General features: G+C 43.4%; 1 protein-coding gene and 1 non-coding gene across 3 annotated transcripts in view; one reads left to right on the forward strand and one right to left on the reverse strand.

Moving 5' to 3' along the window:
* The window catches only part of Il34 (interleukin 34), a 62,279-nt gene that overhangs the window by 21,744 nt on the left and 17,741 nt on the right, over positions 1-22,794 (forward strand). The window lies entirely within an intron of this gene.
* Trnae-cuc lies at positions 10,918-10,991 on the reverse strand. The gene has a single exon. It is a non-coding gene; the product is annotated as a tRNA-Glu (tRNA).

Consider the following 22,794-nt stretch of genomic DNA (forward strand, 5'->3'; position numbering starts at 1 on the left):
AAAAAAAAAAAAAAAAAAAAAAAAAGCATGTAGAATAGCATTGAACTCTGATGTGGAGACTTCACAACTCACTTAAAAAATGTCTTAGAAGGCAGGTGGGATGGGGGCTGGGTATAGCCAGGGCAAGGCCTGAGCCAGAGGAAGGAGGAGGGCTGGGCCTGCAGGGAGGCTGATGACTCCCCAAGTAGCTTGGGGACCAGAGGCTGCCTTTCACTCCTTTGAAAACTGCCAATACTGATAACGCATTCCCCCATTAATTATTTAATACAATGAGACTCTGATCTAAATGCCTGGAATTTACTGAGGCTCCCTCCAGCAAGGGAGGGAGATGTGAAACTGAATGAAAGATCGGTTCCATTGCTTTGGAAGATATAGCCGAGCAAACCTGACCAGGAGCCAGAATAAGAGAGCCAGGGCTGGGAGGGGCAGGGATGACCCTGCCAACATCCATGGAAGAACCCAAAGTCAACATATGTGGGGCCAAACTCTTGGACAGACCCCCTGCATGCCAAAAAAATCTAAAACAAAAGCCGCTCTGTTCACCAACAATTCCATTTCTTCATTGTTCTCCACTAGGAACATTCCTGAATCAGTGAAAAAGTGACTGGATCAGCCCAAGTCCCTGGCAGCTGATCCACTTGCTGCTAGGCCTGACTCAAAAAGGGCAGGAGGCAGAGGGAGCCAGGCAAAGCCGGGGTCATTAGTGAGCTTCCAGTCTGGCTGGAGATTCAGAGTGGATGCGCCGGACCCTCTGGACAGGTTAAAGGAGGAGGGCGACCAAGGCTAGGGGGCCACAGAGAAGGGGCTGCCGTCTTGGAGAAGTGGCACAGCAGGAGAAACAAGAGGCTGACAGCCTCCAGGGGCTCATAGGCCAAAATGAGAGAGCCAGAGTGTGTGTGTGTGTGTGTGCATGTGCGCATGCGTGTGCATACACCTTTGTGTAAGTTCTGCTGCTGGTGAGGGAGGGGGAAGGATATTCTGCTTATCAAATATAGCAGGTGCCAAGGAGTTGAGGCCAGTCTGCTGTTATCATGAAGGGTGGCTGCAGAGATGGGGACATGACCCTGTGGGGATTCTGGTTCCATGGAGGGCTGGCTCTCTAAGGGAAGAAAGGCTGTTTGAGCCTCATTGCAAACAGACACCCTTTGGGAGAGTGAGAGGAACAAATGCAGGTATTTAGCATGCACGAGGCCCCAGGTTCAATGTGTAGCAGCCTCCCCTCTGAAATGCAAGTCTCCACTTACGTGTGACTTATTTGGGATTCTTTAAAAACTTTTTTATTGTGGTAAAATATACATAATATAGAATTTACCCCCTAGCCATTTTTAAGTGGATATTTCATCCCTATTAGCATATTCTGTGTGTGTCACCATCACCACTATCTATTTCAGAACTTTTTCATCCTCCCAAACAGAAACTCTACCCATTAAACAACAACTTCCCATTCCGGTCTCACCCCGTCCCTGGTAACCTTATTGTACTTTCTGTCTTTATGAATTGGCCTATTCTAGACGCCCAGTTCATATGAAATTCAAAGAAAACAACGCCAAGGTGAAGTTGACCTGCCGAAGTATGCACAGAAGTGTTCGATCTGCTCAGTTTGGGGTGTGGATAACATAATCAATCATTCATCTGCTGCTGGACATTTAGTTGGTTTCCAGATTTTGGTACTAGATCATAAAAATACAGCTGATTTTTGTATGTTGGTTTTCTGACCAGCAACCTTGCTGTACTCATGTATTTTTTTAGCTTTATAGTTTTATGCATCCTCTGGACTTTCCACAGAGATGAACCTCTCATCTGGGAGCGAAGACAGCTTCTCTGCTTCCTTTTCCTATGCAGGCCTCTGGTTTTCTTGCTCAGTGCACAGGCTGGAATCTTCAGTGTCCGAGTGGAAATAAGTGCAGACATCCCTGTCTCCCCCAGCCTTAGAGTGAAAGCATTTAGTCTTTCACCGTTTAGCTGCTACTTTTTCAAAGATGCCCTCTTTCAGGTTGAGGAAGTTCCTTTCTATTAGTAATTGACTGAAGGCTTTTTTTTTTTTTTTTTGGCAAAACCCAGGGGGCCTTATACATGCTGGACAAGTGCCCTACTACTGACGTACATCCCCAGTCCCCCACTGAGAGTTTTAATCAGGAATAGATGTTGGATTTTGTCAGACATTTTCTTCATCTACTAATATGACTATGTGATTTTTCTTTTTTATGGATTATGATTGATTCCCATCCCCTTCGCCTCCCCATACTGGGGATTGAGCCAAGGGGCTCTTTACCACTTAGCTAAATAACCAAACCTTTCCTATTTTGTTATTTTGAGACAGGGTCTAGATGAATTTCAGAGGCTGGCCTCAGATTTGCAATCCTCCTGCCTCAGCTTCCCAAGTCGCTGGGATTTCAGAAGTATTTTTCAAATCTTAAACCACCCCTTCATATCAGGATGTTGGGGGAGTGCCTCCAGCACATCCTAGGGCTGGTTTTCTGACAAGTCTGGGCTTGGGGCCCAATCATCCTGGAAGAGAGAGGGATGAGGCAAAGGTGGAGGGTGGGAAGAACGAAGAACAACACACTCACAGGCCCTGCCTGCCAGGTTCTAGGTGAGCCACCCCAGGTGAGCTCAGGCCAACTCGGAAGGGCAGGCAGCCAGTCCCCACAGCATGTACCCTGTGGGGTGGCCTTCACTGTCATGTACTTTTGCTGAGGGAAGCACCTGGGGCTCATTGTGGGTCTGGTACATAGTCCTTACATCTGATGGAGACTTGGTCTCCATATCTGAGAAACAAAGCTGGTGCCAGGGACCACCAACTAGTGTCACACCCTTCACCCCATGAAGGGTCCTCAAGTAGAGAGGGAAGAGCCTGCGAGGCCAGGGGCACCCAGTGGACCTTGTTGCAATCACACTCCCATTCTCAGTAAAATGGAAGTCACAGTGCCCTCCTTCTAGGACTGCTGCCGGAAAGGAGCTAAGAGCGGCAAGTCACCTAATAAACGAACTGAACCATCAGAGGGCAGAGTTAGAACCCAGATGCCGCTGCTCACTAGCTCTGTGTCTTCGGGCCAGTGACCTAATCCCTCAGCCTTGTTTCCTCCTTGGTAAGACAGAGATGGTGATCCCTGGAGACGAGGTTCCCTGGGGATGTGGGTTCATGAGCAAGCAGGTGTGGAGCCGGCTCCTGGGAGCTGTTGGGTAACACTGGGGGATCTCCCAGGTGACCTGAGGCTGTGCAGCTGAGGTGGAGACTGTCCTGGAACCGGAGGAGCCACCAGCCCCCGCAGCAGCCGGGAGGGAATGGGCACCCAAAGTGGAGATTTCCCCTGCCCTGGTGGCAGTTTGCAGCGGGGCGAGTCTGAGCCCGGTTGCCCCAAGGCTGGTGTTCCCAGCAGCCTTGCAAGGCTGACGTCAGCACTGTGGCACTTTCAGGGACCTGGGGGACAGAGAAGTTTAGATCTGGAACTTGGATTGGAAACGGGGGGCCCCTGGACATCAGGAGAGGGTCACACGCTTCCAGGAGGTGAGCATCCCCCCCCACCCCGTTGATGCCAAGCCTGCCTCCAAGTTGAGGGGTGGGCACTGAGACAAGGAGCTGGAGGGGAGAGGGACTCGGCAGCCAAGCAGTCTCCTGGGGGCTCTCTCCTTTCTCCCCGTGGCCAGTTCCAGTTCCCTCTGGTTGCTGAGGCTGCCGGGGGTTAGCCAGCCTGGTTCTCCTGTGCTGGTCCTAGTGTCTGATTCATTCACTCAGGTATCAATTCCTGGGTGGCACAGACTGCTCAGTGCCCAGCCACAGCCGGGCCGTAGGGACCTGGTGATTAGACCAGAACCAGGTTGTGTCCCCTGGAGGCCATTCTAGCTGGGAGATGCACAACACCTAGGGGGTTGAGATAATGTCTGTGGCCAGTGCAGAAAGTGCAGCCCAGCATGTGGCCCTAGGAATGGCCTGGGATGCCTGGGGAGGAGGGATCTCCACGGGGGGGATGTTTGATCTGACAAGAGGAGCCAGCTGGGCAAACCTGGGTGGAACAGTCTAGGCCGAGGGAAGGCAAGGGGCAAAGTCCTTGAGGAGGACTGGGTCAGTGCAGGGACAGCGGGTGGAACTGGGCGGGGGGGAGGGGCCGTCACAGCCTGCCGGGAAGTCACGGGGCAGGGGCGTCAGGGGTTATTCCAAGTGCGGATTCCAGGAGTCTTCGGGAAATGGAAAAATGCCTGTAGTCTTCTCTCTCCTTTTCTCCTTTTGATTTTTGGGGCCTCTTGTGAATAAGCACATTTGAGAAGCTCTCAGAACCGCCAGGAAGGATTGGCGTCTGCAAAAGCTCCTCAGAGTGTTGCCTCCATCTAGCTGCAAAGGGCTGCTGGCCCCTCTCTGACGGGAGGTTACCCCACTCTGTGCCCTCCCCCACCCCGGGGGGCCACTGACTGATCAGGGGTGTGAATCCCCACCGCACCCCATCCTTGCCTCAGGTGGTACCCTTCTGGGGATGGCCGTGGAGCTAAGTGGAAGAGCTCTTGCTGAGCATGCGGGAGGCCCTGGATTCCGTCCTCAGCACTGCAAAATAAATCAATCAAAACATTTTTAAAATAGCCCTACCTGACCCGCTTTCCTGGTTCTTTCACTGAGGACCTCCCTCTGTAAATCATGGGGAGCTGCGCCGCGTCTCACCCCTGGCCTCTGGGGAAGCCAGCCAGAGACAGGGGTCCTGTGTTCCGGGGCCTAGAAATTGAGGTTCTGTGATCACAGAACCAGCTGATCTCCTAGGGTTCCTCCTTTCAGCTCTGAGAATCTCCAAAACTGATTTCTTCTAGTGACACAGAAAGTTCATGGCAGAGGAGGTTCACAAACCAGTCACAGTCTGAAGACACCAGGGACTGAGGGTTGGGGAGTTGGAGGCCTGCTGGTGAGTCCAGAGGCCAAGGCCCCTCCCCCACATGGTCATAATCAGGGTACCCAGGTTGAACAATTCTCCCTGTCTTCCTGGGACTCTCACAGAAGGGCCTGTCAAAGTGTGAGTCCCTGGAAGGGAAGGTGACTCAGCTAAAGGAACCATTTTACCAAAATTGCATTTTTAAAAAGAGCAATCCAAACTGGGAGTGGAGGTGCACACCTGTAAGCCCAGCTACTCAGAAGGCTGAGGCAGGAGGATGGCAAGTTTGAGGCCAGCCTCAGTGACTTAGTGAGACCCTATCTCAAAATAAAAAAATAAAAAGGGCTAAAGAGGTGGCTCAGTGGCTAAACACCCCTGGGTTCTTTTGCCAGTACTGCAACAAAACAAAACAAAACAGAGGAAAAGAGCCTGGTGATCTGAACTAAGTTCAGCGTGGAGGGCTTTGTCTGATGTAGTAAATTGACAGGCCGTTGTCCAGAGGTGTGGCCTTGCTTACTGGCCCTTGTGGGACTTAGCACAGATTTGGAGAGGGGAGACAGGTGTTCCTGAGGGATGGTGGCCACCTGCATGGGGCTTCACCCTGTCTCTGCCCTTACGGCCCAAGTGTCCTTGGGCGAGTTGTTCCATCTTTTCAAGGCACACTTTCCTCATCTGTAAAGGGAGTCCGCTAAACCAGAACCTTCACAGTGAAAACGTAACAAGATGCTAGGTGATTTGCGTTCACATCATCTGAAGAGCCCTAGTCTGGACCAGAGAACTAGTAAACCAGCCACAGCAGCATCACCTGGGAGATGTTTATTAGAAAAGCAAGTGGCTGGATCTGAGCCCTGCTGAAGCGCATCTCTGAGGGCAAAGACTGGGGACCTCTCTGGGGCTCCTAAAGTACACTGAGGTTTACAAAGCTTGGCAGCCACAATCTGCACTGACATCCATTTCAGCTGAGATGTGGCTGCTGCAGTGGTTGGAGGCAGAGCAGGTTTTGCACCCATCTCCGAAGCGCTGTCATACCTGAATTTCCCAGCAATCCTCCAACATCATTCTGTTCTTACCTTTGCTCTGCTTAAGAGAAATCAGAAGCTCATGGGAGGGTAAGTGAGTTGCCTAAGAGCTTTCTATCTCACCATGGCTTGCAATAGCAATATTGATGTAAGTTGTTTCTGGCAAATGTCAGTGAGCTATTACGGGTAATAAAACTGCTCATGAATGTTTACCTGATGGCAAATGACAGGCTTTGTTGGAACAGGAGCTGGGGTAGGTGTTACAGGTTTTGATCAAGGCTTAGGAGCCTACGAACTGAAACTCCTCTCTTTTACTGTTCAGTAGTTTGATTAGATAATATATTCATGTGGTATAAACATCATGTAATAAAGAACTATAATGAGAAGTTTTCTTCCCATGCATATCCCAGAACTGTCCAGTGCCTCCCCAGGTAACTGGTTTTAGCTTATTGTGTCTAATCTAATTAAAGCCGATCCTTGATAAAGCTGAGAAGCTGAGGAGTCCCCTCTTCTACGGCTCTTGTGAAACCCCCCCACCCCCGCAAATCTCTTCACTTGTGATCTATGCATTTTCCAAATTTATTACCCTGATAAAAGTCCACCAAATTGTAGGTTCATTTGGTTTAGCCAGTATCCTCTTCTTTTAAAGAGGTACCATCTCTGAGAGAGTTCTGAGCTGCCAGTCTTTTACATTTTAGTGTGAATTATTCTAACACAGACTCTTGTTATGCAAATACAACCATATATAAAGTGCTTTGCTACCTCTGCCCAACACAGTTTACAAAATAGAATGAACACTGTTCTGAGCCTTGCTTGTTTCACTTACTGTCACGCCATTGTGTGGTGAACATTCAGGTTGTTTCAATATGTTATCATAGACGCTGCAAGATGAATAACCTTGTAATGTGGCATTTTGCAGGTGCGTACTTTATATGCAGGATGGATTCCCAGAAGTGAGATTGCTAGGTATCTGCATTGGTAATTTTGAGATAAACTGTTAATTTCCTCTCCATGAAGTTAGTGCCAATTTGCACCTGCATCAAGCTTTTGGATGAGAAATTACTATTTTCCTACTTTATCACCAAACGCATGAAATTGTCAGATCATTGAATTTTTACCAATCTGATAAGTGAAAAACAGTGACTCATAGTAGTTGTTTGTTTCAGTACTGAGGATTGAATCCTGGGGTGCTCTACCACTGAGTTACATCCCCAGCCCTTTTAATTTTAAAAAAATTCCTGCCTCAGCCTCTCCAGTAGTTGAGGTTACAAGCACATGCCTCTGCACCCGGCTTCAATGCAGTCTTAATTTAAATGTGTTATGAAAAGTTAAAAATTTATAGCCTATTTAAATTTATAGCCTTGTATCCTTCTCCAATCCAAAATTGGATCGTTGACTTTTTCTATTTTATTTCTAGGAGTCGTTTATGTATGAGGGATGAGCATTTTGCCTTGGATGGGATTGCATGTAGTTTAGTGTTTCTCTTTCATTTTGCTGATTTGGGAGAGAAGCGTATAGATTTTTATTTTTATGCAGTCGAGTCACGCTTTCTGTTCATGACTTCAGAGCATTGGAACATGGGTACAAAAACCTTCCTCACTCTGAGGTAACAGAATGTGTCCTGTGTTTTCTTCTGTCATTTTACATTCAAATTTTTATCCATTTGGTGCACTCTGGGTGGAATTGATTCACCCCTCCCATATTTTTTCCAGATGGCCCTCTTTTCTCTGTTAAACTGAGAAGTTATTTTGTCATAAGCTATTTATTTAGCATAAGCTCTTTTCTCCACATATATCTAGATCTGTTTCACACCTTGCTCCCCCTTCCTTTTGTTTCTCTCGTCCTGTTCATTCACATTCCCACTGTTTTGAATACTAAGGTTTAAATATTTTAAAATATATTTTAATATTTAGAAGGGTATTTCCCCTTATTTTGAGCTATTTGAAGTTCCTCTTGCTTTCTTATTTTTCATTTGAGTGTTAAAAATCTAATTATACACACACACACACACACACACACACAGGTGTTTTTATTGGGATGGCTTTAATGAAAATTCAAGTATCCCGCACATACAGAAAAGAGAAGAAATTATAAATGGATAGCTTGATGGGTTACCATGAAGTGAACACACCCTCCTTGTAACTATTACTCACGCTTGAAAATAGAGCATTACCAAAGTGTAGACCCTGCTAAGACCTCCAGACATCACTATCCCACACTCCCAAGAGGCAATCAATACCCTCATTTACTTTTTTAATACCTTTATTTTATTTATTTTATTTTTATGTGATGCTGAGGATCAAACCCAGAGTTTCACACTTGTGAGGCAAGCACTGTACCACTGAGCTACAACCCCAGCCCAATACCCTCATTTCTTATGCCCGTAGACTGGTTTTGATGTGTTTAAACAACAACAACAAAACTTTATATACTTTTTTGGTATCTGGATTTTTTTGCTTATCTTTTATTTTTATTTTTTTTGAGGGGGGGATTGAACCAAGGGGTGCTCTACCACTGAGAGACATCCTCAGCCCTATTTATTTATTTATTTTGAGACAGGGTCTTGCTAAATTGCTGAAGCTGGCCTTGAACATGTGATCCTCCTGCCTCAGCCTCCGGAGTAACTGAGATCACAGGGGTGCATCTCCATGGCCCAGCTCATGCCAGGTTTATCTATTCATTCTGATTTTGTTGTTCCCAGTTGTTGGCTCTCATTGTAGCATTGCCATGAACGTTGTAACATATGATGTTCGCTGACAGACACACACATCTCTATGCTTACAGCAGAATGGCTGGGCCATGGGCTATGAATATGTTCAACTTCAGAAATACTGCCAAACTGTTTTCCCAAGAGATTGCAACACCCTCTTTCCAAGAAATGTCTGGGTGCTCCAGTTATCCTACATTCTTCCAACGCTTGGATTTGTCTTTTAAATTTTGTTCATTTCAGTGTGTGTTTAGTAATTAATTGTGGTTTTTAGTTTTCACTTCTCTAATGACTAATGAGGTTGAGCACCTTTTGCATTTTGTGTATTGGCCATTTAATTATCTTCTTTTGTAAAATGTATTGGGATTGCTTTACACTTATACATTAAATTCAGAGAATGTACATATTTCTGATGTTAAATATTCCTATCCAAGAACATAGAATGTCTTTCCATTTGTTATATCTTGTGTGTCTTTCAGTATTATCTTTGTAAGTATATATCTTGCATATTTCCTGATAAGGTTTTTGTAGGTATTTGAACCAATTATAAGTGGAGTTTTTCTAACTGGATATTGTTCATGGTACTTTCATAGTTGATTGTCTTGGATGTTCTGTGGTGATAATCATATCATCGAAAATGAAAATAATTTTACTTCCTCCTAAGGAATTTTTATATCTCTAATTTCTGAATGCATTGGCTAGTGCTGCCTGTACAATGGAACAATACACTCATAATGTTTCTGTCGTTAGTAGGAATGCTCCTAGTTATTCCAATAAAGTGCTGGACTTTATATTTCTTTGTGTTAAGGAATCACCCATCAATTTCCACTCTAATAAAGATTTTTATCAGAAAAGGATGTTGAATTTCATCAAATGTTTAGTTAGCATTTGCAGATCTCCTAGGGTCTATTATTATGTTATGTTATAATAAGAAATCTCCTAATATTGCCTTAATAAATTCCCTTTGGTTCTCTTTTTTTAAAAAAAAATATTTTTAGATGTTGATGGACCTTTATTTAATTAATTAATTTTATGTGGTGCTGAGAAACGAACCCAGTGCCTTACACATACTAGGCAAGTAAGTGCTCTACTGCTGAGCTATAACCCCAGCCCAAATCTTTGTTTTTGTATTTATTTTATGTGGTGCTGAGGATCGAATCCAATGCCTCACGCATGCAAGACAAGCGCTCAACCACTAAACTACAACCACTCCCTTAGGTTTTCCATTGTTCTGTGCCACTTAACTGGAGAATATTCTTTGACAGAACCAATAGCTACTGTGGACTTCTCTGGGCAGGGTCTGTGGACATGTGCAGGGTTGGTACCTAAAGGCTTACATCTCCTTTCCTGAAGTAAGGAACCAGTAGTTACTCCCAGTAATCCCAGTTCACAGTCCTCCTTCCTAGGAGCTGAGGTTTTCCACTCAGTTGGGGAAAACTGTATGCTTCTGATCTGTCTTTTCCAATTCGTTCTCTTGTTAACTTTCATTTCAAAACAAAACCTATTAAAAACCCCCAAACATAACCACGGAAGCTTCATCCTGTCACACTCAGTTTTGTTTATGGAATGTTTTGGAGGATGTCCCAAGAGGGTTTGAGAGTCTCTGGGCTATCCTAAAACCGAACTCATGACTCATTGCCTTATGTTTCTCAAGAACAGTCAAGGGAAAAAAAGTTACAAGGGACTAGGTCAGAAACAAAGAAAAGGCTTTGGGCTCTTGGCCAATGGAGGATGTGATGTCCACTCACCAGGGTAGCCCAGTGGTTAAGGCAGTGGGCCAGACTGGCTGGGCTGAAATCCTTGCTCAGCACCTTACTTCTTGTGTGACCTTGGACAAGTCACCTCACCCCCCTGGTCCTCAATTTCCCCATCAGAAAGAGAAGATAATAACAGTTTCTACCTTCAGCGAGTTAATGCGCAGAAAATTCCTAGGCATGTGGTGAAGCCTCCGTGGGGGACCGAGCATCCAGTAGGATTGGGCCAGGTGGTCTCTGCATTCAGTGTCTATTCTGGACCTTGGTTGACCCTGATCCTTGTGCACACATCTGTAGGGTGTGCTTAGTTGGTGGGCCAGTTCTCAAGGTCAGGGGCTTGTACCATGATGCAAAATAAAGACATTTAAAAAAATTTCCTAGAATGCAGAAAGCAAATGAATGGAACTGAAGATTCCTGTAGGTTGGCATTTCAGACGACAGACCAGCAAGGAAGAGGGTCTCATCGGGGAATAGTTGGGCCAATGCTCTTGGCTCCTAACCTGGCTTCCTGGCTTTTCTGCAGTCTTTAATTGTGGGTAATTAACCTTCCTCAAAAGTAGGTCAGTTTACATTTTTTTTGTGTGTGTGTGATGCTGGGGATTGAACCCAGGGCCTTGTGCATGAGAGGCAAGCGCTCTACCAACTGAGCTATATCCCCAGCCCCCAGTTCGCTTTTTAATAGAACATCCACATCAATCTCTTGGGTAGTGCTGCCCATGGACAATGTGGTGCTTGCTTGCCAGAGGATCAGGGGATATTTTTGCTGTGGGCGGAGGGGACAGTTTTGCATGCTGAATGAGCGTGAAGGGGGAGCCACTGGGAGGGGTCTGGCCTGGGCAGTGCCCAGGTTCGCCCACACTCTGAGAACACTGATCTGCCCTGGGCTGTGCTCCCTCAGGTGTTCTGTACAATTGGGTGAAGTATGGGCCAGGTCACCTCCTTTATCATCAGCTTGCCGTTTCCATAGAGACCTTCGAAAAAATAAATAGAGTACAGTTCACTTAAAATGCATGGATCTTTAATGTTCAACGTGGTGGGATGTTAGTGTCCCAGGGTTACTATAACAAAGTACCACAAACTTGATGCTTTATTACAACAGAACTGGGTTCTCAGAGGTCTACAGGCAAGAGATAAATCAAAATGCTGGCAGCGTTGTGATCTCTGGGAAGGCGCCACCAGAGGATCTTTCTCTGTCTCCTCCCAGCTTCTAAGGACGCTTCTTGACTTGTAGAGAAATCATTCAATCTCTGGCTCAATTGTCACGTGGTAGTTTCCCATGTGGCAGTCTCCTATGTGACTCTATTTTCTCTTCTTATAAGAACACCAGGGCTGGGGATGTGGCTCAAGCGGTAGCGCGCTCGCCTGGCATGCGTGTGGCCCGGGTTCGATCCTCAGCACCACATACCAACAAAGATGTTGTGTCCGCCGAAAACTAAAAAAAAAATAATAAAAAAAAAAGAAATACTGTTACCGTCCCCATTAAAAAAAAAAAAAACACCAGTCATGGGATTAGGACTTACCTCAACCCAAAATGATATTGTTTCATTTATTATACCTCAAAGACCATGTTTCCAAATAAGACTCTGATTCTAATAATCTCATGTTCTGAGATTCCAAATGGATGTGAACTTGGAGAGGGGCACTATTTAATCCAGGGTAGTTGGCTTTTGACTAATGTGTATACCCATGTGACCAACATTCCAAGCAAGAGATGGAACATTTCTAATTCCCCAGAAAGTTCTCTCATGCCCTTTTCCAGACATTTCCACCACCACTGCCCACCCTGAACAACCATGGTTGATTTCTATCTCATCATAGCTAATTTTTTTTTTACCTGTTCTTGCACTCAAATAAATGGAAGTATGTAGTGTGATCTTTTGTGTCTGACTTCTTTTCCTTAAAATACATTTTGAGCATTGTTGGTGCTGTTGCATGGATCAATAGTTCTTTCCCTTTTGTTGTTGAATAGTAGTCCCCAGTATGGCTATATTGGTTTTCATATCTGGTCTTCTATGGATGGATAGTCAGATTGTTTTCTATTTTGTGAACTAGATATTACTGATAATATGAAGATAGCAGCAATACGTATGCTTGTTCATTCCTTATGTGGATACCTATATTTTTCTAGGAGTGCAATTGCTGAGTCATAGAGTAGGTGCAGGTTTAACTTTATTAGAATTGCTCAATGGTCTTCCAGAATATTTATACCCATATGTATTCTCTGGACAACATATCAGAGTTTCATCCTTTTGAGCTCCATTATTTTGTTGATAGTTTTTTTTTTTTTTTTTGATGCGCAGGGAGGATAACCCCTCTGCAGAGGTCTCTCCATGGAGCTGTTGAGCTCAAGACCCTCCAGCAGGAGACTTGGTCCTTTTTGCTTAGTTTTGTTTTCCTTTCTATCCTGCTGTACCCATGAAGCCTTGGGGCACAAGGACCTGCTGGAGTCCCCTCACTACTGTCCCCCTTTTCAGAGAATAGCACCAGTGCGCATCCTCCAGACTCTCCTCTTCCATTCTGAGTCCCCTTGTCACAGGTCAGATGTTGGAGGTCAGAGGTTAGAAGCTGGGGGCCTTCAGAAGGGCATGAGCAGCTTCCCTGAAGTAGGAGCTGTTCAGAGCATTCAAGGGTCCCCTCAATTAGTCCCATATTGGGCTCCTTCCTCCCCTCTCCCTTCCGGCACCCCTCTCTCTTCTTTCTTTCTTTTTCTTCCACAATCAAGTATTTTCCTCAGAGATCCCTATTGATAATACAAAAACAGTAGTAAATAAAAGAATGAATAAATTTTAAAAAGCTTGAGGTCTGGGTCTGTAGCCCAGTGGTGGAGCACTTGCCTAGCAAGTGCTCCTAGGTTTGATCCTCAGCATCACATAAAAATAAACAAATAAAATAAAGGCATTCCATCCATCTATAACCATAAAAAATTTAAAAAATTGTTTAAAAGCTTGAGTTTCCCAAAATCCATCTTTACTGTTAATAGCAGTGAACAACAATAACAATAGTAAATACTGAGATAGCGATTACTGAAGGTAAATGCTCATGTTCTTAGCTCTCTGTATATGGAAACCAAGTGAATCCTTATGTAGCCCTTTGGGGTCAGAAGTTTGTACAGATGAGGAGTGAGCCTGAGGCAAGGTAGAGCCAGGCAGTCCAGTCTGAGAGTCTGAATGTTACCAATACATGTTTCCTTAGGATAATTCCTATTTTAGAAACCGAACCACATTTATTTTCAAAGAAGACTTTAGACCACTACCATAAGTGGAGTATTCAAATTACTTACCATAAATAGATGATAGCCATAGAAATGAAGACTCTGATGACCACTTACGTTTATTCTAAATAGTGCCTGTTGTTCTCCCCCCTCCTTTTCCATGTTTTTATTGGTGCATTATAATTTTACATGATGGTGGGATTTGTTATTGCATATTCATCCATGCAACAATATGACATTATAATTTGGTCAATTTTGCTCCCTGGTATCCCCCTTTCCCTCCCTCTCTCCCTCCTTCCCCCCGTCCCTTTCCTCTACTCTACTGATCTCCCTTATATTTTCATGAGACCCTCTGCCACCTTTTTCCTTTCCTCTGTAACTTCCACATATGAGAGAAAACAGCTGACCTTTGACTTTCTGAGTTTAGCTTATTTCACTTAACATTATGTTTTCAAGCTCCATCAATTTTCGTGCAAGTGGCCTAATTTTATTCATCTTAGTGGCTGAATAAAGCTCCATTGGGTGAATACACCACATTCATTATCCATTCATCCATTGATGGACACCTAGGCTGGTTCCACACAGTTAGGCTCTTGTGAATTGTGCTGCCATCTCTGCCCCTCCCCCCTCCCTTTTTAAATGGTTTGTGCTTTGGTTGTCACATCTAGGAAATTTTGCCCAACTCAAAGGCACCAAGATTTTTTCCCTAGGTTTTCTTCTAGAAGTTTTACAGTTTGAGGTTTTACAATTAAGTTTATAATCCACGCGAGTTACTTTTTGTACATGGTGTGAGGTGAGGATTACACTTATTTTGATTTTACTCTTTTGTATAAGGATGTCCACTAGTTTCCACAACATTGATTGAAAGGACTCCGTTCCCTGTCTCCTCTGAGTCTGGCTCTTCTCAAAGACGGGGAGGATTAAAACTCACAATTGCTACAGGGATAAAAAGCCACACAGTATACAGAGCAGCTGGCACATGGTCAGCGCTTCCTAAGCTCCTGTTTACCACCTGCTTTCCCGTGGTCTGGCAGTTAGGTTGTTTCCAGGGGTTTTGTTGTTATTTTATTTCAAGTATCAACAGCAATGCAATAAATATTTCTGGCTCTTCATTCATACTGCACATTCATATTAAAAATGTTTGATTGAAAAAAAAAGTGTTTGATCTGTGCACTAAACTGTGGGTTGCTTTAAATTGGCTCTGCTTCCAGCCAGAGGGAGCTAGCTCCCTGGGAGCTTTGAGAACTGGAATCCTGAGGATGTAGCTCAGTTTTGAGTGCTTGCTTAGCATGGGCAAGACCCTGGGTTCAATCCTAGGTATCATAAAAAAAAGAAAAGAGAAGAAAGAAAAGAAAAGAAAATCCAACAACCCAACAGGGAAACTTTCCTGCCTCCTGGCCTGTGTGCCTCTATTTGGAATCAGGAAATCCCAGCACAGTGTCTATACATAGTAGATGCTTAGTTAGGGCAAACTGTAGGGGTAAACCATAGGGACCATGTTCAGCATAGCACTGCCACTGGGTCTGGGGACCCCTCAGATGTGTCCCCAGACAACAATGTTCTTTTAGCACCTGTGGCTGGTGTCACCCTTGGGTTCCATGTGGAGTAAGCGTTTAGGCAATTTTCTCTAAGTATGTGTTAATTTCCATGGTCAATGTTGGACCTTGTTCCATGGTACCTGGACCTTGCAGTACATACATTCAATCTCAGAGGAAGGAAGTTACTTTTTGGTTCTTTTTCAACTTTTCTTGATTCTCTGGGGCTTGGTTTCTCAATTTAAGCACTCTTGTCATGTGGGGCTAGAAAATTTTTTGGTTGTTGGGGGTTGTCTTGTGCATTGTAGGATATTTGGTAGCATCCTTAGCCTCTACCCACTAGATGCCAGTAGCACCCTCACTCCTAATTGTGACTTCAAAGTGTCCAATTGTCTAATGTTCCTTAGAGGACAGAATCATCCTGAGTTGAGAATTACTACTCTAGGAAAAATAGTCAGCCTGGTGCTCATATGTTTTAAACATTTCTTTAACTTTTTTTGGTCCTTGAACCCAGCAGTGATAAAGATCATGATAAAGATCATGCAGGTGACTTTGGGTCACATGGGTAAAAGCTGAGCCTGTCTAGAACTCAGTTGATCCTGGTTTGGGAAGCAGACATTTGAAAACAAATCATGCCTGCCTGGATCCTATCTGATTTCAGAGAAGACCAGCTGAAGAAGGAAAGCACAATATTTCATTCATATCCCATGTCTTGGCAAAGCTGTTGATCTGCCTCCTCTTGTCTCATGGGAAAAGATCTTATCAGAAATCATGAGTTAGAATATCACATTTAGTCACCCTTGATGATTTATCAGCATCAGTAGCTACCAACATCAGTAAAGAGTGAAACCAGATACCGAGCACTTCCTGGGGAGCACCATCCCATCTTTAGCTTGAATCTGATCCCACCCCCGCAGGCAGAAGTAAAGCGGAAACAGGAACAGCTAGACCTGCACCATGATTTTGTCCTCAGCAAAGCCTAGACTGGGGATGCTTGTTAAAAGAAAAGCTTTAGGCAATGTAGATTTAACCAAGTTGATTTGAGCAAACTGTGATTTTTGAATCAGAACCAGAAGAGGTTCAGAGAGCTTCACTGGAGCAGGTGGACAGCCAGATTTTATAGGCTGAACTCAGAAGGAAGCCAAAGAAGCTGTATTTGACGGGTTAGAGTAAAAAGAATCTAGTTAGAGGTTAATTGGTGGCGTCTGATTGGAAAAGTGTCTAGGTGGAAGTTAGTTGGCGGTTTCTGGTTGGAAAAGTCTCTAGTTTTGCTTTGACCTTGACATTGCACTGTAGTTGTTTTTTTTTTTTTAACTTTTTAAGTTGTAGATGGATATAATAGCTTTATTTTTATGTGGTGCTGAAGATCGAACCCAGTGCCTCACACGTGAGAGTCAAGTGCTCTACCACTGAGCTACAGCCCCAGCTCCTGCATTGTAGTTTGCTTCTGTAGGACCCTAAAGCTGTAGATGAAGTAAACATATTCTACATGTGAAATCTCTCCACTTTCTTCAACAGAAGAATTGTAAGGGGAAGAATGGAATGGAGGGGAAAACCTCAAACTAAAAGAGACATCAATGTTTTAAATGAATACAGCCAAAAAACTAAACTTAATGTCCTGGCAGTGCAGTTGGTTAACAAAACCACCCAGAAACCCAAAAGGGAGGGTGGGATCATTGTCAGGATGGTGGTGATTACTTCTAGGGGTAGCTGGGATTGGGATGGGGCACATGGTGAACTTCTGGGATGGTTGGCCAGATTCTGTTTTTTAATTGGGTCGTAGATAGAAGATGTGATTATCTTATAATGTTCCACTATACATTTGCTCTATGTCTTCTGTATATATTTTAAAAATTTTTTTTAGTTTTCAATGAATCTGTATTTTATTTATTTATATGTGGTGCTGAGAATTGAACCCAGTGCCTCATACATGCTAGGCAAGCACACTGCCACTGAGCTACAACCCCAGCCCATATCTTTAAATAGTTTTCTTAAAAGTAAGGTGCAAAAGAATATGTGTAGTATGTTCCCTTCGGGGAGCAAAAAGAGAGGAAATAGGAAAATTATGCTTTTATTTTAAAACATAAGTAATGCAAGGTCAAGCCAAAAGCTGACCAAAATGGTAATCTGTCAGGAAAGGGTGAAGTGGAGCAAAGGAGAGATTGGAGGCTAGACCTTTCTGATAGACCATTGGTATTTGTCACTTTGTAATGATGTAATTGTTTTATGTAACTGAAACCACAAATATATTTAAATCCCTAAAAATCAAAAATAAATTGAAACACATGGTCTTTCTGACTGTACATTTCTAGTGGAATAGATCCTAAGATAAAAGAATCACATAGAAATCTTAAATTACATAGACTGTTTTATTGGTGATACTATTTTCAGATAGAGAGATAGATAGATAGCTAAAACATAGTTATCTTGTGTCACTAGGAAGCAAGATTTTCACTACAAAAAATGCCAATAACGAGTTGAAGACGTTATAATGCTAAATATCTATGAATTAATTACATATTTTTATCTTTCTTTAAAAATTGAATTTCCACTGGGCACAGTGATACACACACTGTAATCCAGCTATTTGGGAGACAGAGGCAGGAGGATTACAGGTTGAAAGCAATTGTGAGACCCTGTCACAGAACAAAAATAAAAAGGACTGGGGATATAGTTCAGTGGAGAGGTTCCTGGGTTCAATCCCTAGCTCCAAAAATAAAAAATAATATAAATTCCTCTATCTTTCCACCTGAAAGGCCTATAAACAATGGCAGCCCTGTAGTAATGAGCACCCTGCTGCCCAGGCTGTAGTATCTAAGTACCATTTATCTCTAGAAATGGTCCTTGAAAAAGGACAGAAAATATATGAGACTGGAAACTCCTGTAAGGCCCCAAAGAAAAGAAACTGTTGAAAACGACTGGAGTCATGCCAATAGGGCAGAAACCTGCCAGAAGAAGTTCTCATTAGCCTACTGAATAATTTGAATATCAAAAAGAAGAGTAAATAGACACTTTAGAAAATAGCTTGGAAATGTCTTATCATCTCCAGCTATCTTACCTGATTACTCACTCCTAGGTATTTACCCAAGAAAAATAAAACCAAATGTTCCCAGACCTGTGTATTAGCCCATTTTCCATTATTATAACAAAATACCTGAGGCTGGGTTATGTATAAAGACACAGGTTATTTTACTCAAATACACCAGGTTCAAGGGCCTGGTGCTAGTGTCTGCTGGGCTCTGGGGAGGACCTCACTGTAGATGGCATAATGAGAGCAGGCGCATGTGAGGAAGGGAGAAGTCACATGGCAGTAGAGGTTGCCAGAGAGCTGGGAGGGGTCCCTCTCGCTCTTTTCCAACAATCCTCTCTCCAAAGTGGGATCCCATGAGAACTGCATAAACTTCCAAGGGTAGCACCCCCATGACCTAGTTACCTTCACTAGGCTCCACTACTTAAAGGTTCCACTATCTCCCAGTTTTGCCACACCGAGGACCAAGCTTCCAACACATGAGCCAGCACCGAAACTCAAATCATATCCAAACCATAGCAACCTGTATGCAAATGTACGTGGCAGCTTCGTTCATAAAAAACCTGGGAGCAGCTCTAATGCCGTCCATCAACAGATGAATGGCAACATGCTATATACTTCCATTTATGTACTATTCTGGAAAAAGTCAAACTCTAGGGGCAGTGGGAAGTGAAGAAGGGGACTGGCTGCAGAGGGGCACAAGGGAACTTCTGGGGGTGACAGAGATGTTTTATACCTTGAAGGAGGTATTGGTGTATTGTTTGTTGAAATGTGTCCAACCGTGTGCTCAGAGGGTGAGCTTTACTGTGCATCCATTCTACCTTGAACTTGAAAAGCCTGACTTAAAAATAACTTCAATAGATTGAAATATATATAAACAAACAAATAATGAAGGAACAATGTGTGAACAACACAGTTTCTATCCAGACCAGAAAGTTCATGATCCATCAACATAACCACCTTCACTCTGGGATCAAACAAATCCTTCACTCTGGGAAGGCAACATTACCTAAGGCAGAAATTTGGGGAAAACTAGCCAACAGGTACAAGACCAGGCTGATGTTATCTGTGCATTTGGATTCAGAACCTATTTGGGTGTTGCAAGACAACTCACTTTGGCAGGATTTATGATTCCTTAGATTATGGAAGGGAAGATGAACCCACACATAGATTCACAAGTCATGGCCTGTGAGAAGAAGACTTTAAGAAAACAGTGAATGGAACATCCAAATGGAACCAAGAGTCAGTGGGACTGCAAAGACCCCCGCTGAGGCAGGCAAAGAGAAGTAAAATTTCAGCCGTGATTTCTTCCCCCTAGTGCCGGAATTGAACCCAGGGACGCTCTATCACTGAGCTACAGCTACAGCCCTTTTAATTTTTTATTTATTTCTTTATAATTTTGAGACAGGGTCTCACCGGGTTCTGAAGCCGGCTGTGAACTTGTGATCCTCCTGCCTCAGCCTCCTGAGTTGCTGGGATCACAGGCTGCACCACCATGCCCGGCTTCTGCAGTGATTCATCTGTGGTGGTTAGATGGATTTTTCACGAGACAATTAACAAGCTGTAAAACGTTTTTAAATGGTGCTAAAAAATCATTATCTCTGGAGGGAACAACTCATTGTGAAAACTGGAAGAGGGAATGAATCAAGCTTTGTCCTGGTATTTTTTATTTTTTGAGTGTGTGTGTGTGTGTGTGTGTGTGCAGGCTAAGCTTGAAGATAAGAAAATAGACGAGGAAGGAAAGTTCTACTTTCTAGAAGAATCACGGTAATAAATGTAGATGGAAAGATAGAATCAGGAGTTACCATCTAATGAAATACTGGGTCAAGGCTTTAATCATCAGTGTCTGATGAAAGATAAAAATTGTGGGAAATTTATAATGGATAAGATAAGAGAGAAAGAGACATTGGTTCAATAAGGGGGACAAGCAGACACTATGTACCTCTTGCTGTGACCAGAGGGAGTACTCAACACCTATAAAAATTATGCTTGAATCCAAAGATGCCTCTTAACCTAAATATTAAAAATAGAGATTTTTTTTACCAATGAACTTTTTAAAAATAACTTTATTTTATTTATTTTTATGTGGTGCTGAGGATCGAACCTAGGGCCTTGCACGTGCAAGATGAATGCTCTACCGCTGAGCCATAACCCCAGCCCCCCCAAATAGAGATTTTAAAACCTTGAGAGAGGCAGGTGTGGTGGCACACACCTGTAATCCCAGCTACTTAGGAGGCTGAGGCAGAAAGATAGAAAGTTCGAGGCCAACCTGAGCAACTCAGTGAGACCCTGTCTCAAAATAAAAAATTACAAAGGGCTGGGAATGTTGCTCAGTGGTAAATTGGTCCAATCTCCAGTATTAAAAAAAAAAAAATAAGTGACATTCCAAGGATGCATTCAGCCAAATTCAGAACGTGGGAAAAGTGATCCAGTTTCTTCAACACATGCACGGGATAAAAAAAGAAGAAGTCAATTGTTATGGGCTTATAAGGTCTTAGGAGTTCAAAACCTGCCACAAAGCTATAGAAATCAAGACAGTGTGGTACTGGCATAAGAATAGACATATAGATCAAGGGGTGGAGATGAGAGTTTAGAAATAAATCCTTGTGTTTATGGTCAACTGATTTTAACAAGAGAGCAAGGAACTTTCAATGGGGGAACTTACAGTCTTTAAAAAAAATGGTGTTGGGACAATTGAATAGACAAATTCACGAGTGAGGTTGAAGTCTTTTATCACACCATATGTAAAAATGAGCTCAAAATGGATCAAAGACCTAAATGTAAGAGATAAACCTGTAAAACTCTTAAAATAAAACCAAGATGTAAATCTTCATTACCTTGTACCAAAAGCACAAACAATCAAAAAAGAAAAAAGAAAGATTAATTTGACCTCAAAGTTAAGAGGGGCGAGGTACGCCAGGCTGGGTACCATGCCAGATGACTGTAATCCCAGCTACTCCAGAGTCTGAGGCAGGAGGGTCACAAGTTCAAGGTCAGAGTCAGCAACTTAGCAAGACCTTGTCTCAAAATAAAAAATAAAAAGAACTTTTAAAAGCAGGCTGGCAGCTCCTCAAAAATTTAAACAGTTAGCAGATGACCTAACAATTGCATTTCTAGGTATACAGTCGTTCCCTTTATCTGCAATTTTCCTTCTTGTGGTTTTAGTTACCTGTGGTCAACCTTGGTCCAAAAAAATTAAATCAAAAATTCCAGAAGTAAATAATTTGTAAGTTTTAAATTGCATGCTAAACTGGGTAGCATGACGAAACCTCCCATCATCCTGCTCCATCCCACCTGAGATGTCAGTCATTCCTTTGTCTGGTGTTCCCACACTGTATACACCACCTGCCCCTGCATTAATTAGTAGTATCTTGATGATCAGATTGACTATTGTGGTCTGGCAGGGCCTGTGTTTAAATGACCCATATTTCACCTACTAAGGTCCCCAAACATAAGAGTAATGATCCTGGCTACTTGAATAGGCCGAAGAGAGACTGTAAAGTGCTTCCTTTCAGTGAAAAGGTGAAGATCTCTACTTAATAAGAAAAGAAAAGCAGGCCAGGGTGGTGCACACCTGTAATCCCAGCAGCTCCGGAGGCTGAGGCAGGAGAATCACAGTTCAAAGCCAGCCTCAGCAGAAGCGAGGTGCTAAGCAACTCAATGAGACCCTGTCTCTAAATAGAATACAAAATAGGCCTGGGGATGTGGCTCAGTGGTTGAGTGTGCCTGAGTTCAATCTCTAGTACCCTCCCCTCCAAAAAAAAAAAAAATACTATGACGAGGGTGTTAAGATCTACTGTAGGGCTGGGGCTGTGGCTCAGAGGTAGAGTGCTCGCCTACCATGCGTGAGGCACTGGGTTCCATCCTCAGCACCACATAAAAATAAAATAAAGATATATGGGGGAAAGACACAGTGTATATAGGGCTTGGTGGCAGGAACAGTGTGAGACATCTTCTGGGGATCCCGGATCATATCCCCTGAGGATATGAGGGAACTACTATACCCAAGAGAAGACATGAAGAGATGCCCACATAAAAGCTTATACATGAATATTCTCAGCAGTATTTTCCATAATAGTCAAAAAGCAGAAACAACCCAATGCCCACCAACTGATGAATGTAAAAGAAAATGTGTATATTTATACAATGGAGTATTATTTGGCAATAAAAAAGAAATGGAGTACAGGTTGAGCATCCCTAATTGGAAAATTCCAAATCCAAAATGTTTTGAAATCTGAAACTTTTTTTTTTTTTTTGGTACTGGTGATTAAACCCACGGGTGCTTTACCACTGAGTTATATCCCCAGGCCTTTTTATTTTTTATTTTGAGATAGGGTCTTGCTAAATTGCTCAGAGTCTCACAAGTTGCTAAGTCTGGCCTCAAATTTGGCAATCCTCCTGCCTCAGTCTCCTGAGTTGCTGGGATTACAGGCTTGTGCCACTGTACCCAACTAAAATCTGAAACTCTTTGAGTGCTAATAAGATGCCCTAAGTGGAAAATACCACACTACACAGTGTGGGATGAGTTGTAGTCAAAACCCTAACTTCCTCCCCAAATTTCCATCTCCAGTAACACCTCTTCAGATGATGGGCTTCGGCATATGAATTTTGGAGGGACACAACCTTTTAGTCCATAGCCCACTACTGATGAGTGGACTCTGACATCATTATGCTAAGTGGAAGAAGC

This window comes from Marmota marmota, unplaced genomic scaffold (assembly GCF_001458135.2).
Source record: "Marmota marmota marmota unplaced genomic scaffold, marMar, whole genome shotgun sequence".
Lineage (NCBI taxonomy): Eukaryota > Metazoa > Chordata > Mammalia > Rodentia > Sciuridae > Marmota > Marmota marmota.